The 13,883-nt window shown below is 42.0% G+C and overlaps 1 pseudogene; it reads right to left on the bottom strand.

Moving 5' to 3' along the window:
• Nucleotides 1-11,019: 11,019 nt before the first annotated feature.
• On the bottom strand, nt 11,020-12,674 carry LOC115844017 (heterogeneous nuclear ribonucleoprotein U-like protein 2 pseudogene; annotated as a pseudogene).
• Nucleotides 12,675-13,883: the final 1,209 nt, after the last annotated feature.

The raw sequence follows: 13,883 nt of genomic DNA, 5'->3' as shown, positions 1-13,883 counted from the left end.
TCACAGTGTTTTCACACTATAATCTGTCCCAGTTAAATAAATTCAAAGCATAATGTCTCAAAGAAGAATTTCAAAACTGTATCTTGACTGGTTTCACTAGTCATTCACCAGAAGGGTTTTCCGCCTTTAAGTAATTATTTCTGCTCTTATATCCAGTCACTGAGCACAGTTCACCCTCACTTTAACCTGTGGACCTCTCCATGCCTTTCCAATGTGGACCATTCCATGTCTTTGACAAGAATGTTCTCTCCACCTGGACAGCGTTCTCCAACTCACCTCCTGCAAGACCAACTACTCTCTGAGGATGTCCCTGGCTCTTCACTACCTTCCCCATTCCCAGAGGGATGACTCAGTCCTTCTAGATAACTCTTCACACTATATTATATTTAATGGCTCTTATCACGTTACTAGAGGTCCTTGCCCACTTCTTGGTCAAGATGTGAGCATCTTGAAGGCAGGGGTCCTAGCTCCTTTTCTTTGTTGTGTCTGTATCCCTAGTATTTAACACAGAGCCCTACACACGGTTAATCTTCAATACAATTAAAAGGAAGAGTGGGGACTGTTAGCATCTTGAGTCTTCATTAGTTCACAGCACAGAAGGAATCATGGCAGCCAGTGGAGAGCAGGCCGGTATGATAGAGCTTAATAATCACAAGCAGCTAAGTTTTACTGAATACCGACAGTTGCTGGCCACTGTCCTAAGCCCTGTGTGTGAGTAAGCAAAGATCTGAGGCCCAGGCAGTTAATTAGCTGCTTAAGTTTGTGGGGGGCACATCTGATCCAAAGCAAGGCAGCCTGGCTTCAGCACTGGCACTCTCCATCATTCTGCTTTACTGCTGAGGGAGGAAAAGAGGAATACTGTGAGTAGAAATGACATGAGCACAGCTAAACAGGGAGATAGGAGAACAAAGACAAATTTCACACATTCCACAATTCTGATTTTGCTAGGAAAAAACTAAACAAAATCTCAATGTACATAATCACCTTAGAAGAACTTCAAAGTGCAAGTCTGTGATAAAGCACAATTAGCTAAAACGAAGTCTTGAAAACCATACCAGATACTGTATCTAAACAAGCATTTCACCCAGAGACAGTCATCTTGATTGGAACGAGCACAAGCAGCGTTAACTCGAGGAAGGAAAGCCACAATAGGCTATGCACAGAATAATTAAACTAAGGCAAAGACATTGTTTTGTTTTCACTTAACTGATTGTTGGTCTTTCATAGCAGATAGTTTATATTTATCATGATTCTAAACTAGAGCATGTGTATCACTGTCCAACAATGCTACAGAGTTTTGTATATTATTGAAAAATAGTAAACAAAAATCGGAAAAGACCACGAGAAAGTACAGGGACCCTGAAACGTCATGCAAAACAAAAGTTCCCACAGATATACAAATTCAGAGATGTTGAATCTATGCAATCAAAAGTGGTCCACAGCCAAGCTCTCTCCGAGGAAGGAGTACATAGTAAAGGGGCCCACGATGACCAGGTGGAGCTTGCCATATTTGTCCTTGGTGCTACTTCTATCCCCTACTGACTGCTCTCTGGAGTGTCACTTTTGAAGGAGGAGGAACTGGAAGATTTTACAACATTTAGAAAACCTAGGAGGAAAATTTCCTCTGAGATGTCTATAGGACAGGAGCAACTTTGGATGCTTCCAGGTTTCAAAAATTGACCAGTTTCCAAAGGAAAGTGCTTTCACTACCATCAAAGAAATGCTGCAGCAGATCTTCAACACTTTCAACCTGAATGTCTTCCAATCTTGAAATGAAAGCAGTTTAGAGAGACTCCGAAGTGGACTTTATCAGCAAATGGAGAAGGCAGGAGTGTGTCTGGAGCAGAAAATCAGGCAGGAGGGCCAGTCATTCTCACAAAGGGAGGATATCAGACTTGGAATAAAGAATTACTTCTGATGAATCCACAACTACTTGCAAACCCAAAAGTATAACAACAGTGCCTGGCAGGTTATTCATGTAGAAATCCAAAGGCATTCTCTGTTCATTGAGCAGCTTACAAGAAGATTTCAGGACCAAGAAATACGTCACTTACATAAGTAATTTGGAGTTGATTACCAGTATCATTTTAGATGTCTCCTCAAATCAGTGTAATATTTCTGAGCAACTTTTATTTATTTTTTTATGAATTAGGGTAATATTTTCAGTCAGTTTTCTGGATTAAGATTATTTTGATCATTTGCAAATATTAGTTTATTAATGAATTTTTACTAAAATAAATTATTTACTTATCCTTGAAATATAAATATTATACTTGATTTATGTATAAAATTTTACTTTAAAATTAAATAACTACTATCTTTTAGTTCACTTTTATAATCAATATCTCCCAAATTTAGTATTCTTTTTTTTAAAACATCTTTATTGGCGTATAATTGCTTTACAATGGTGTGTTAATTCCTGCTTTATAACAAAATGAATCAGCTATACATATACATATATCCCCATAGCTCCTCCCTCTTACATCTCCCTCCCGCCTTCCCTATCCCACCCCTCTAGGTGGTCACAAAGCACCGAGCTGATCTCCCTGTGCTATGAGGCTGCTTCCCACTAGCTATCTATTTTACGTTTGGTAGTGTACATATGTCAATGCCACTCTCTCACTTTGTCCCAGCTTACACTTCCCCCTCCCCATGTCCTCAAGTGCATTCTCTACGTCTGCATCTTTATTCCTGTCCTACCCATAGATTCTTCAGAACCATTTTTTTTTTTTAGATTCCATATATATGTGTTAGTACGTGGTATCTGCTTTTCTCTTTCTGACTTCACTCTGTACGACAGACTCTAGGTCCATTCACCTCACTACAAATAACTCAATTTCGTTTCTTTTTATGGCTGAGTAATATTCCATTGTATAAATGTGTCACATTTTCTTAATCCATTCATCTGTTGATGGACAGCTAGGTTGCTTCCATGTCCTGGCTATTGGAAATAGAGCTGCAATGAACATTGTGGTACATGACTCTTTCTGAATTGTGGTTTTCTCAGGGTATATGCCCAGTAGGGGGATTGCTGGGATGTATGGTAGTTCTATTTTTAGTTTTTTAAGGAACCTCTATACTGTTCTCCTAGTGGCTGTATCAATTTACATTCCCACCAACAGTGCAAGAGGGTTCCCTTTTCTCCACACCCTCTCCAGCATTTACTGTTTCTAGATTTTTTGATGATGGCCATTCTGACTGGTGAGAGGTGATACCTCATTGTGGTTTTGATTTGCATTTCTCTAATGATTAGTGATGCTGAACATGCTTTCATGTGTTTGTCGGCAGTCTGTATATCTCCTTTGGAGAAATGTCTATTTAGGTTTTCTGCCCATATTTTTGATTGGGTTGTTTGTTTTTTTGATATTGAGCTACATGAGCTGCTTGTATATTTTGGAGATTAATCCTTTGTCAGTTGGTTCATTTGCAAATATTTTCTCGCATTCTAAGGGTTGTCTTTTCATCTTGTTTATGGTTTCCTTTGCTGTGCAAAAGCTTTGAAGTTTCATTAGGTCCCATTTGTTTATTTCCGTTTTTATTTCCATTTCTCTAGGAGGTGGGTCAAAAAGGATCTTGCTGTGATTTATGTCATAGAGTGTTCTGCCTATGTTTTCCTCTAAGAGTTTGATAGTGTCTGGCCTTAAATTTAGGTTTTTAATCCATTTTGAGTTTATCTTTGTGTACGGTGTTAGGGAGGGTTCTAATTTCATTCTTTTACATGTACCTGTCCAGTTTTCCCAGCAGCACTTACTGAAGAGGCTGTCTTTTCTCCATTGTATATTCTTGCCTCCTTTATCAAAAATAAGGTGACCATATGTGCATGGGTTTATATCTGGACTTTCTATACTGTTCCATTGATCTATATTTCTGTTTTTGTGCCAGTACCATAGTGCCTTGATTACTGTAACTTTGTAGTATAGTCTGAAGTCAAGGAGCCTGATTCCTCCAGCTCCGTTTTTCTTTCTCACGATTGCTTTGGCTATTCAGGGTCTTTTGTGTATCCGTACATATTGTGAAATTTTTTGTTCTAGTTCTGTGAAAAATGTCATTGGTAGTTTGATAGGGATTTCACTGAATCTGTAGATTGCTTTGGGTAGTATAGTCATTTTCACAATGTTGATTCTTCCAATCCAAGAATATGGTATATCTCTCCAACTGTTTGTATCATCCTTAATTTCTTTCATCAGTTTCTTATAGTTTTCTGCATACAGGTCTTTTGTTGCCTTAGGTAGGTTTATTCCTAGATATTTTATTCTTTTTGTTGCAGTGGTAAATGGGAGTGTTTCCTTAATTTCTCTTTCAGATTTTTCATCATTAGTGTATAGGAATGCAAGAGATTTCTGTGCATTAATTTTGTATCCTGCTACTTTACCAAATTCATTGATTAGCTCTAGTAGTTTTCTGGTGGCATCTTTAGGATTCTCTATGTATAGTATCATGTCATCTGCAAACAGTAACTGTTTTACCTCTTCTTTTCTGATTTCGATTCCTTTTATTTCTTTTTCTTCTCTGTTTCCCATGGTTAGGGTTCCAAAACTATGCTGAATAATAGTGGTGAGAGTGGACACCCTTGTCTTGTTCCTGATCTTAGAGGAAATGGTTTCGGGTTTTCACCATTGAGAACGATGTTGGCTGTGGGTTTGTCATCTATGGCCTTTATTATGTTGCGGTAAGTTCCCTCTATGCCTACTTTCTGGAGGGTTTTTATCATAAATGGGTGTTGAATTTTGTCAAAAGCTTTCTCTGCATCTATTGAGATGATCATATGGTTTTGCTCCTTCAATTTGTTAATATGGTGTATCACATTGATTGATTTGCGTATATTGAAGAATCCTTGCATTTCTGGGATAAACCCCACTTGATCATGGTGTATGAGCCTTTTAATTTGCTGCTGGATTCTGTTTGCTAGTATTTTGTGGAGGATTTTTGCATCTATGTTCCTCAGTGATATTGGCCTGTAGTTTTCTTTCTTTGTGACATCTTTGTTTGGTATCAGGGTGAAGGTGACCTCATAGAATGAGTTTGGGAGTGTTCCTCCCTCTGCTATATTTTGGAATAGTTTGGGAAGGATAGGTGTTAACTCTTCTCTAAATCTTTGATAGAATTTGCCTGTGAAGCCATCTGGTCTTGAGCTTTTGCTTGTTGGAAGATTTTTAATCACAGTTTCAATTTCAGTGCTTGTGACTGGTCTGTTCATATTTTCTATTTCTTCCTGGTTCAGTCTCGGAAGTTTGTGCTTTTCTAAGAGTATGTCCATTTCTTCCCGGTTGTCCATTTTATTGACGTAGAGTTGCTTGTAGTAATCTCTCATGGTCCTTTCTATTTCTGCAGTGTCAGTTGTTACGTCTCCTTTTCCATTTCTAATTCTATTGATTTGAATCTTCTCCCTTTTTTTCTTGATGAGTCTGGCTAATGGTTTATCAATTTTGTTTATCTTCTCAAAGAACCAGCTTTTAGTTTTATTGATCTTTGCTATTGTTTCCTTCATTTCTTTTTCATTTATTTCTGATCTGATATTTATGATTTCTTTCTTCCTACTAACTTTGGGTTTTGTTTGTTCTTCTTTCTCTAATTGTTTTAGGTGTAAGGTTAGGTTGTTTATTTGAGCTGTTTCTTGTTTCCTGAGGTGGGCTTGTGTTGCTATAAACTTCCCTTTAGAACTGCTTTTGCTGCATCCCATATGTTTTGGGTGTTTTCATTGTCATCTGTTTCTATGTATTTTTGGATTTCCCCTTTGATTTCTTCAGTGATCTCTTGGTTGTTTAGTAGTGTATTGTTTAGTCTCCATGTGTTTGTAGTTTTTACAGACTTTTTTTCCTGTAATTGATATCTAGTCTCATAGTGTTGTGGTCGGAAATGATACTTAATACAATTTCAATTTTCTTAAATTTACCAAGGCTTGATTTGTGACCCAAGATATGATCTATTCTGGAGAATGTTCCATGAGCACTTGAGAAAAATGTGTATTCTGTTGTTTTTGGATGGAATGTCCTATAAATATCAATTAAGTGCATCTTGTTTAATGTATCATTTAAAGCTTGTGTTTCCCTATTTATTTTCATTTTGGATGATCTGTCCATTGGTGAAAGTGAGGTGTAAAAGTCCCCTACTATGATTGTGTTACTGTCAATTTCCCCTTTTCTGGCTGTTAGCGTTTGCCTTATGTATTGAGGTGCTCCTATGTTGGGTGCATAAATATTTCCAATTGTTATATCTTCTTCTTGAATTGATCCCTTGATCTTATGTAGTGTCCTTCTTTGTCTCTTGTAATAGTCCTTATTTTAAAGTCTATTTTGTCTGATATGAGAATTGCTACTCCAGCTTTCTTTTGATTTCCATTTGCATGGTATATCTTTTTCCATCCCCTCGCTTTCAGTCTGTATGTGTCCTTAGGTCTGAAGTGGGTCTCTTGTAGACAGCATATATATGGGTCTTGTTTTTGTATCCATTCAGCCACTCTATGTATTTTGGCTGGAGCATTTAATCCATTTACATTTAAGGTAGTTATCGATATGTGTGTTACTATTACCGTTTTCTTAATCATTTTGGGTTTGTTATTGTAGGTCTTTTCCTTCTCTTGTGTTTCCGGCTTAGAGAAGTTCCTTTAGCATTTGTTGTAAAGCTGGTTTTGTGGTGCTAAATTCTCTTAGTTTTTGCTTGTCTGTAAAGGTTTTAATTTCTCCATCAAATCTGAATGAGATCCCTGATGGATAGAGTAATCTTTGTTGTAGGTTTTTCCCTTTCACCACTTTAAATATGTCCTGCCACTCCCTTCTGGCTTGCCAATTTTCTGCTGAAAGATAGGCTGTTAACCATATGGGGATTCCCTTGTATGTTATTTGTTGTTTTTCTCTTGCTGCTTTTAATATATTTTCTTTGTTTTTAATTTTTGATGGTTTGATTAATATGTGTCTTGGTGTGTTTCTCCTTGGATTTATCCTGTATGGGACTCTGTGGTTCCTGGACTTGACTGAGTGTTTTCTCTCCCATATTAGGGAAATTTTCAACTATAATCTCTTCAAATATTTTCTCAGTCCCTTTCTGTTTCTCTTCTTCTTCTGGGACCCATGTAATTCGAATGTTGGTATGCTTAATGTTGTCCCAGAGGTCTCTGAGACTGTCCTCAATTCTTTTCACTCTTTTTTCTTTATTCGGCTCTATGTTAGTTATTTCCACTATTTTATCTTCCAGGTCACTTATCTGTTCTTCTGCCTCAGTTATTCTGCTGTTTATTCTTTCTAGAGAATTTTAAATTTCATTTATTGTGTTGTTCATCATTGTTTGTTTGCTCTTTTGTTCTTCTAGATCCTTGTTAAACGTTTCTTGTATTTTCTCCATTCTATTTCCAAGATTTTGTATCATCTTTACTATCATTACTCTGAATTCTTTTTCAGGTAGACTGCCTATTTCCTCTTCATTTGTTTAGTCTGGTGGGTTTTTATCTTGCTCCTTTATCTGCTGCATATTTTACTGTCTTCTCATTTTGCTTATCTTACTGTGTTTGGGGTCTCCTTTTCACAGGCTGCATGTTCATAGTTCCCATTGTTTTTGGTGTCTGCCCCCAGTGGCTAAGGTTGGTTCAGTGGGTTGTGTAGGCTTCCTGGTGTAGGGGACTGGTGCTTGTTTTATGGTGGATGAGACTGATCTTGTCTTTCTGGTGGGCAGGACCACATCTGGCAGTGTGTTTTTGGTGTCTGTGACCTTATTATGATTTTAGGCAGCCTCCCTGCTGATTGGTGGGGTTGTGTTCCTGTCTTGCTAGTTGTTTGGCATAGGGTGTACAGCACTGTGGCTTGCTGGTCGTTGAGAGGAGCTGGGTCTTAGCATTGAGATGGAGATCTCTGGGAGAGCTTTCACTGTTTGATATTATGTGGAGCTGGGAGGTCTCTGATGGACCAATGTCCTCAACTCGGCTCTCCCACCTCAGAGGCACAGGCCTGACACCCGACCAGAGCACCAAGACCCTGTCAGCTACACGGCTCAGAAGAAAAGAGAGAAAAAAAGAAAGAAAGGAAGAAAGAAAAGAAAGTTATTAAAAAATTTTTAAAAGTATTAAAAATAAAAAGTAAAAAGAAAAGAAAAGAAAGAAGAGAGCAAACAAAGCAAGAAACAAATCCACCAATGATAAGAAGTGCTAAAAACTATACTAAGAAAAAAAAAAAAGAACAGACAGAACCCTAGGACAAATGGTAAAAGAAAAGCTATATAGACAAAATCACACAAAGTCCACTACCCCGATTTTGGAATGATTTATTGTCTATTCAGGTATTCCACAGATTCAGGGTACATCAAGTTGATTGTGGTGACTTAATCTGCTGCTCCTGAGGCTGCTGGGAGAAATTTCCCTTTCTCTTCTTTGTTCGCACAGCTCCTGGGGTTCAGCTTTGGATTTGGCCCCGCCTCTACGTTTAGGTCACCTGAGGGAGTCTGTTCTTTACCCAGACAGGACGGGGTTAAAGGAGCAGCTGATTCGGGGGCTCTGGCTCACTCAGGCCATGGGGAGGGAGGGGTACGGAATGCGGGGCGAGTCTGTGGAGGCAGAGGCCGGTATGACGTTGCACCAGCCTGAGGCGTGCCATGCGTTCCCCCCGGGGAAGTTGTCCCTGGATCACGGGACCCTGGCAGTGGCGGGCTGCACAGGCTCCCGGGAGGGGAGGTATGGATAGTGACCTGTGCTTGCACACAGGCTTCTTGGTGGTTGCAGCAGCAGCCTTAGCGTCTCATGCCCGTCTCTGGGGTCTGTGCTGATAGCCGTGGCTCGCGCCCGTCTCTGGAGCTCATTTAGGCGGTGCTCTGAATCCCCTTTCCTCGGGCACCCCAAAACAATGGTCTCTTGCCTCTTCGGCAGGTCCATACTTTTTCCCGGACTCCCTCCCGGCTAGCTGTGGCGCACTAGCCCCTTCAGGCTGTGTTCATGCAGCCAACCCCAGTCCTCTCCCTGGGATCCGACCGAAGCCCGAGCCTCAGCTCCCAGCCCCCACCCGCCCTGGCGGGTGAGCAGACAAGCCTCTCGGGCTGGTCAGTGCTGGTCGGCACGGCTCCTCTGTGCGGGAATCTCTCCACTTTGCCCTCTGCACCCCTGTTGCTGTGCTCTCCTCTGTGGCTCCGAAGCTTCCCCCCTCCGCCAACCCCTGTGTCCGCCAGTGAAGGGGCTTCCTAGTGTGTGGAAACCTTTCCTCCTTCACAGCTCCCTCCCAGAGGTGCAGGTCCCTTCCCTATTCTTTTGTCTCTGCTTTTTCTTTTTTCTTTTGCCCTACCCAGGTACGTGGGGAGTTTCTTGCCTTTTGGGAAGTCTGAGGTCTTCTTCCAGAGATCTGTAGGAATAGGTGTTCTGTAGGAGTTGTTCCACATGTAGATGTATTTCTGATGTATTTATGGGGAGGAAGGTGATCTCCACGTCTTACTCCTCCACCATCTTGAAGGTCTCCCCAAATTTAGTATTTTTATAACTTTCTTCAAAGGGTAATCTTCCAACTGCTTCATTTGACAGAGAAAATAGTTATCTTAAACGATGTTTATGATAACCTCACAATGCAGAAGGAAGCTGATAGTAGGGCTATCAGCTGATAAAAGAAGATTGTGACCATGATGACAAAATTGGCAATTTCTGTTCTCAATAAGTCCTAAACTTAAGCTGGGACAGGAACACACCTTTCACCCTAACCATCATCCCAATCCTGAGCATGCCTTCCGTCTATTCTGGACATTACACGTGATTTCACAGGAGAAGGAGAACCAAGGAAAGCATTGGGATAAAGATGATGGCAGATAAGGAGAAGTGAGGGAAAGGGAGAAAGGTGGGGCAGGAATTCCTGAGATGCACTCCTACCAGACCTGACACGCTGACAGGTACAGAAAGTCCTCCCCCTTCTTAGACTTCCTGCTCTCCACCTAAGCCCAGCAATGATAAATAATGCATCACTGATGTGTATTCATTCAGTGTTGTTTTCAAGTCTATGTGAGGCTTGGGGCCACATTATCAATATCACAGTTTATTCAGGGATTTGTACACAGACACACAGAGAAGCAGGCCATGTGAAGGTGGACGCAGAGAGTGGAGCGATGTACCTACAAGGCAAGGATTGCCAGGAGCCACCAGAAGTTAGAAAGGGGCAAGGAAGGAGACTTCTCTACAGTCTTCAGATAGAACATGGTCCTGCCAACACTTCGATTCTGGATTTCTAGCCCCCAGAACTGTGAGACAAAACATTTCTGTTGTTTTAAGTCACCTAGTCTGTGGTACTTTGTTACGGCCCTTGGAAAGGAATACAGTCACCTTGGTTCTCATGGCTCAGTGACCACACACTGACTCAGATCATCTCATGGCCAGTGGTGGCCTCCCTTCAATTGTGAACTTCTCCCACAGTCTGTAGTCTCCCCTATTCCCACAATCAGTTTTCTCTTTGTTCATCTCTCTCACTACGCTAAGAGAGCCAATGCATCTTACTGGCCCTGTTGAGTGAAGAGAAAAAGAGCTTCTCAGAAAAGTTCACTCCTCAGAAATGGTACCCCTGGGAGTAGCCATTTCGTTTTTGTGATCTCTTAGCGCTTCCACCTTTCAAAAGTTCTGTTGCTAAATTAAGAGTTCACATCTCTCCTGTGTATACATCAAAAGCTGTATGTGTGGGCTTCCCTGGTGGCACAGTGGTTGAGAGTCCGCCTGCCGATGCAGGGGACACGGGCTCGTGCCCCAGTCCGGGAAGATCCCACATGCCATGGAGCGGCTGGGCCCGTGAGCCATGGCCGCTGAGCCTGCGCGTCCGGAGCCTGTGCTCCGCAACAGGAGAGGCCACAACGGTGAGAGGCCCGCGTACAGCAAAAAAAAAAAAAAAGCTGTATGTGTCCTCAGAAACATCTCTTGGCACTTTTTTTTTTTTTTAACCATTCACTCTGCTCATTCATTAATCTTCAAGTGATCACACCCATTAATTTATTCCACAGATTTACACTTTACATGTGGAAAATCCTCCAGGTGCTAAGAGGCTCTAGTGAGGTGTGCATGGACCAAGGACAGGACCCCTAACTTGTAGAGTTTAGTCCACCTTTCATCTCCAGCATTATAGACTCAGGCACATCATCTCCCTCCACTTCCTTCCTCAGCTCCAGCCTCTTCTTCCAGTCCTCCTCATTAGGAACGACCACCACCACTTTCCAAGAGAAAGTCTTGAACAGCAATAGCTTCTGCCATTGGCCAGAGTTGTACACGTTACACTGATCAAGAACGAAGTTCCGGGCTTCCCTGGTGGCGCAGTGGTTGAGAGTCCGCCTGGCGATGCAGGGGACACAGGTTCGTGCCCCGGCCCGGGAGGATCCCACATGCCGCGGAGCAGCCGGGCCTGTGAGCCATGGCCGCTGAGCCTGCGCATCCGGAGCCTGTGCTCCGCAACGGGAGAGGCCACAACAAGGTACGTGAGAGGCCCGCGTACCGGAAAAAAAAAAAAAAAAAAAGAATGAAGTTCCTCTTTATCCGGGAAGCAATCTGGACCAGCTTACTAGGGCACTGGAAGGCTTGCTGAACTAAAAGGTCTCAGCTTTTGGGGTCCATCTGTGGCTCCTGGAGCCCCTTCATCCATATTTGATTGAGCACAGTCTCAGCTCCCAGGACATTGTATCTTTTCTCAGGGTTTTCTTTTGCATATTTCAGTGCCCACTGGGTCTTTCCAGATCCAGGCAGTCCCACCATCAGAATCACCTCACACTCCTCTATGGTCTTGGGAGGGACTGCAGTGAGCACGCGCTCCTCCACAGGCATGGCATGGATGAACACAAACTCTTCTGGCGGTGGGAAGAAAGGTTCCTCCTTCTGACCAAAATATAATTCTACAACACAATTTTTGCAGAGGACATGGGGTAGGAGGGCCCTGTCAGCCATGGATTCCTTGTTGATACGGAATGCCACACCAAGGTCTTCTCCATTCTTGGAAAAGGAAAGTTCTACTTCTTCAACCTCAAATTTGGCAAAGCAGCCAATGACATCATTCTCCCCAAAAGTCTGGCCAAATTCCTCAAACTGCCCATTCTCTGCCTCGAGTCCTCGTCCACTCAAACCATAAGAGAATCCATCCTCACCAAGCTGTGGATGGGAAAAATCAACAAACCATCCAACTCGAAGGAGAGAAACCTCTGTGCAGCCTTCTTTCATTGGGAGATTCTGGGTTACCTTGGCCTCAAAGCAGACTTTCCCCTTTGTCACTCCATAAGTACTTCTTGCCCCAGACCAAAGGGTGTGGAACTTCTCTGAGAAAAGTGGCTGCCCTCCATAGCGGTCTTTGCTCACCCGAAAATGGAGATCCGAGGTATATGTGTCCAGGTTCACAAGAGTCTGATCCTCTCCTCATCTTTTGCCTCTTCTTCCGGGGGTGGTGGAGACTTTGAACCTGTTCCTCTGCGGCCTTGTCACCCGGCGATTCGGATCCCGGCGTCTCCCCTCCACTCTGATCCTCCGGCTCATCTTCCTCCCCTTTGCCAGTGCCCTGCTCTTCGCCACCGGTCACCCGACCTGACTCGGCTGTGGCCTCTTCCGCCAGTTTCTCGGAAGCACAGGGCTCGGCCGTGGTCTCCACGGCTGCCGCCTCCGGGGGCTCCAGCGGTGGCTGTGTGGCCTCTCTTGGCACTTTTTTTTTTCCTCTCCCGTTGCGGAGCACAGGCTCCAGACGAGCAGGCTCAGTGGCCATGGCTCACGGGCCCAGCCGCTCCGCGGCATGTGGGATCTTCCCGGACTGGGGCACGAACCCGTGTCTCCTGCATCGGCAGGCGGACTCTCAACCACTGCGCCATCAGGGGAGCCCTCTCTTGGCACTTTTTAAAGGCTCTGAAAGCTTTTGTTTATTTGCCAGTGAATTTAGTAGAGAATATATTCCACATATGGATTTATATACAGTATATAAAAATGCTTGGTGAAAAATTAAATACAATGTGAACCTGAAATATCCTATTAAAAATTACATTTCAAGCCAATTTAAGAAACTATTTTTGCATTATTTGCCACTTAGATTTTTAAAAGCATAACAAAACCTAATCAACTAAAACATTTAAAAAACAAGTGACCGGTTTATTTTAAGAAGGATGATGTTTATCTCACCATAACTTCTGTCAGGATAAGATAACACCTGTTAGATGAGGAAAGAGTTAACATGTCAATTCCTATTGATTAGCCGCAGAAATATTTTGTCACCAAAGTGGGTGTATCATACTTGTAAAGTATATATTTTAATAAATAATTTGTTGAATTTCATCTATAATATTGGGCCAGGCACTGGGCTAAGTGTTTATGTTTATATGCACAAATACACACCAAACAAAATCTAATTTATTCCCACCTCAGTGCTGTGAAGTTAGAACTTTACAGATCAGGAAACTAGAGCTTCAAGGGATGAGTTCCTTACCAAAAAGTTCTCTTGAGTACTAACTGCAACTTGACCATTGTATTTCTATGAGTTTTTGTTTGTTGTTTTGTTTTGTTTTGTATTTGTTGAAGTATAGTTGATTTACAATGTTGTGTTAATTTCAGGTGTACAGCAAAGTGATTCAGTTATACATGTATATATCTATTCTTTTCAGATTCTTTTCCCTTACAGATTATTATAAGAAATTGAGTAATCTTATCAATATCTAGTTCCCTGTGCTATATAGGAGGTCCTTGTTGGTTATCCATTTTATATTCCTATGATTTTAAAAAAGATATTTAACAAATTTTGACAATACATCATTATAGTTTAGTTATCATTTTAAAGGTTTTTCTGTTCAGTTCATTACCCATCAACATTATCTTCTTTTAAAATATACTCTCCCTGGTCTGGGAAGATCCCACATGCTGTGGAGCAACTAAGTCCGTGTGCCACAACTACTGAGCCTGTGCTCTAGAGCCCGTGAGCTACAACTAC

Source organism: Globicephala melas, chromosome 6, assembly GCF_963455315.2.
Source record: "Globicephala melas chromosome 6, mGloMel1.2, whole genome shotgun sequence".
In the NCBI taxonomy this organism is placed as follows: domain Eukaryota; kingdom Metazoa; phylum Chordata; class Mammalia; order Artiodactyla; family Delphinidae; genus Globicephala; species Globicephala melas.
Note: the sequence above shows the minus strand (reverse complement) of the source record. Positions and strands in the feature narration are given on the sequence as shown.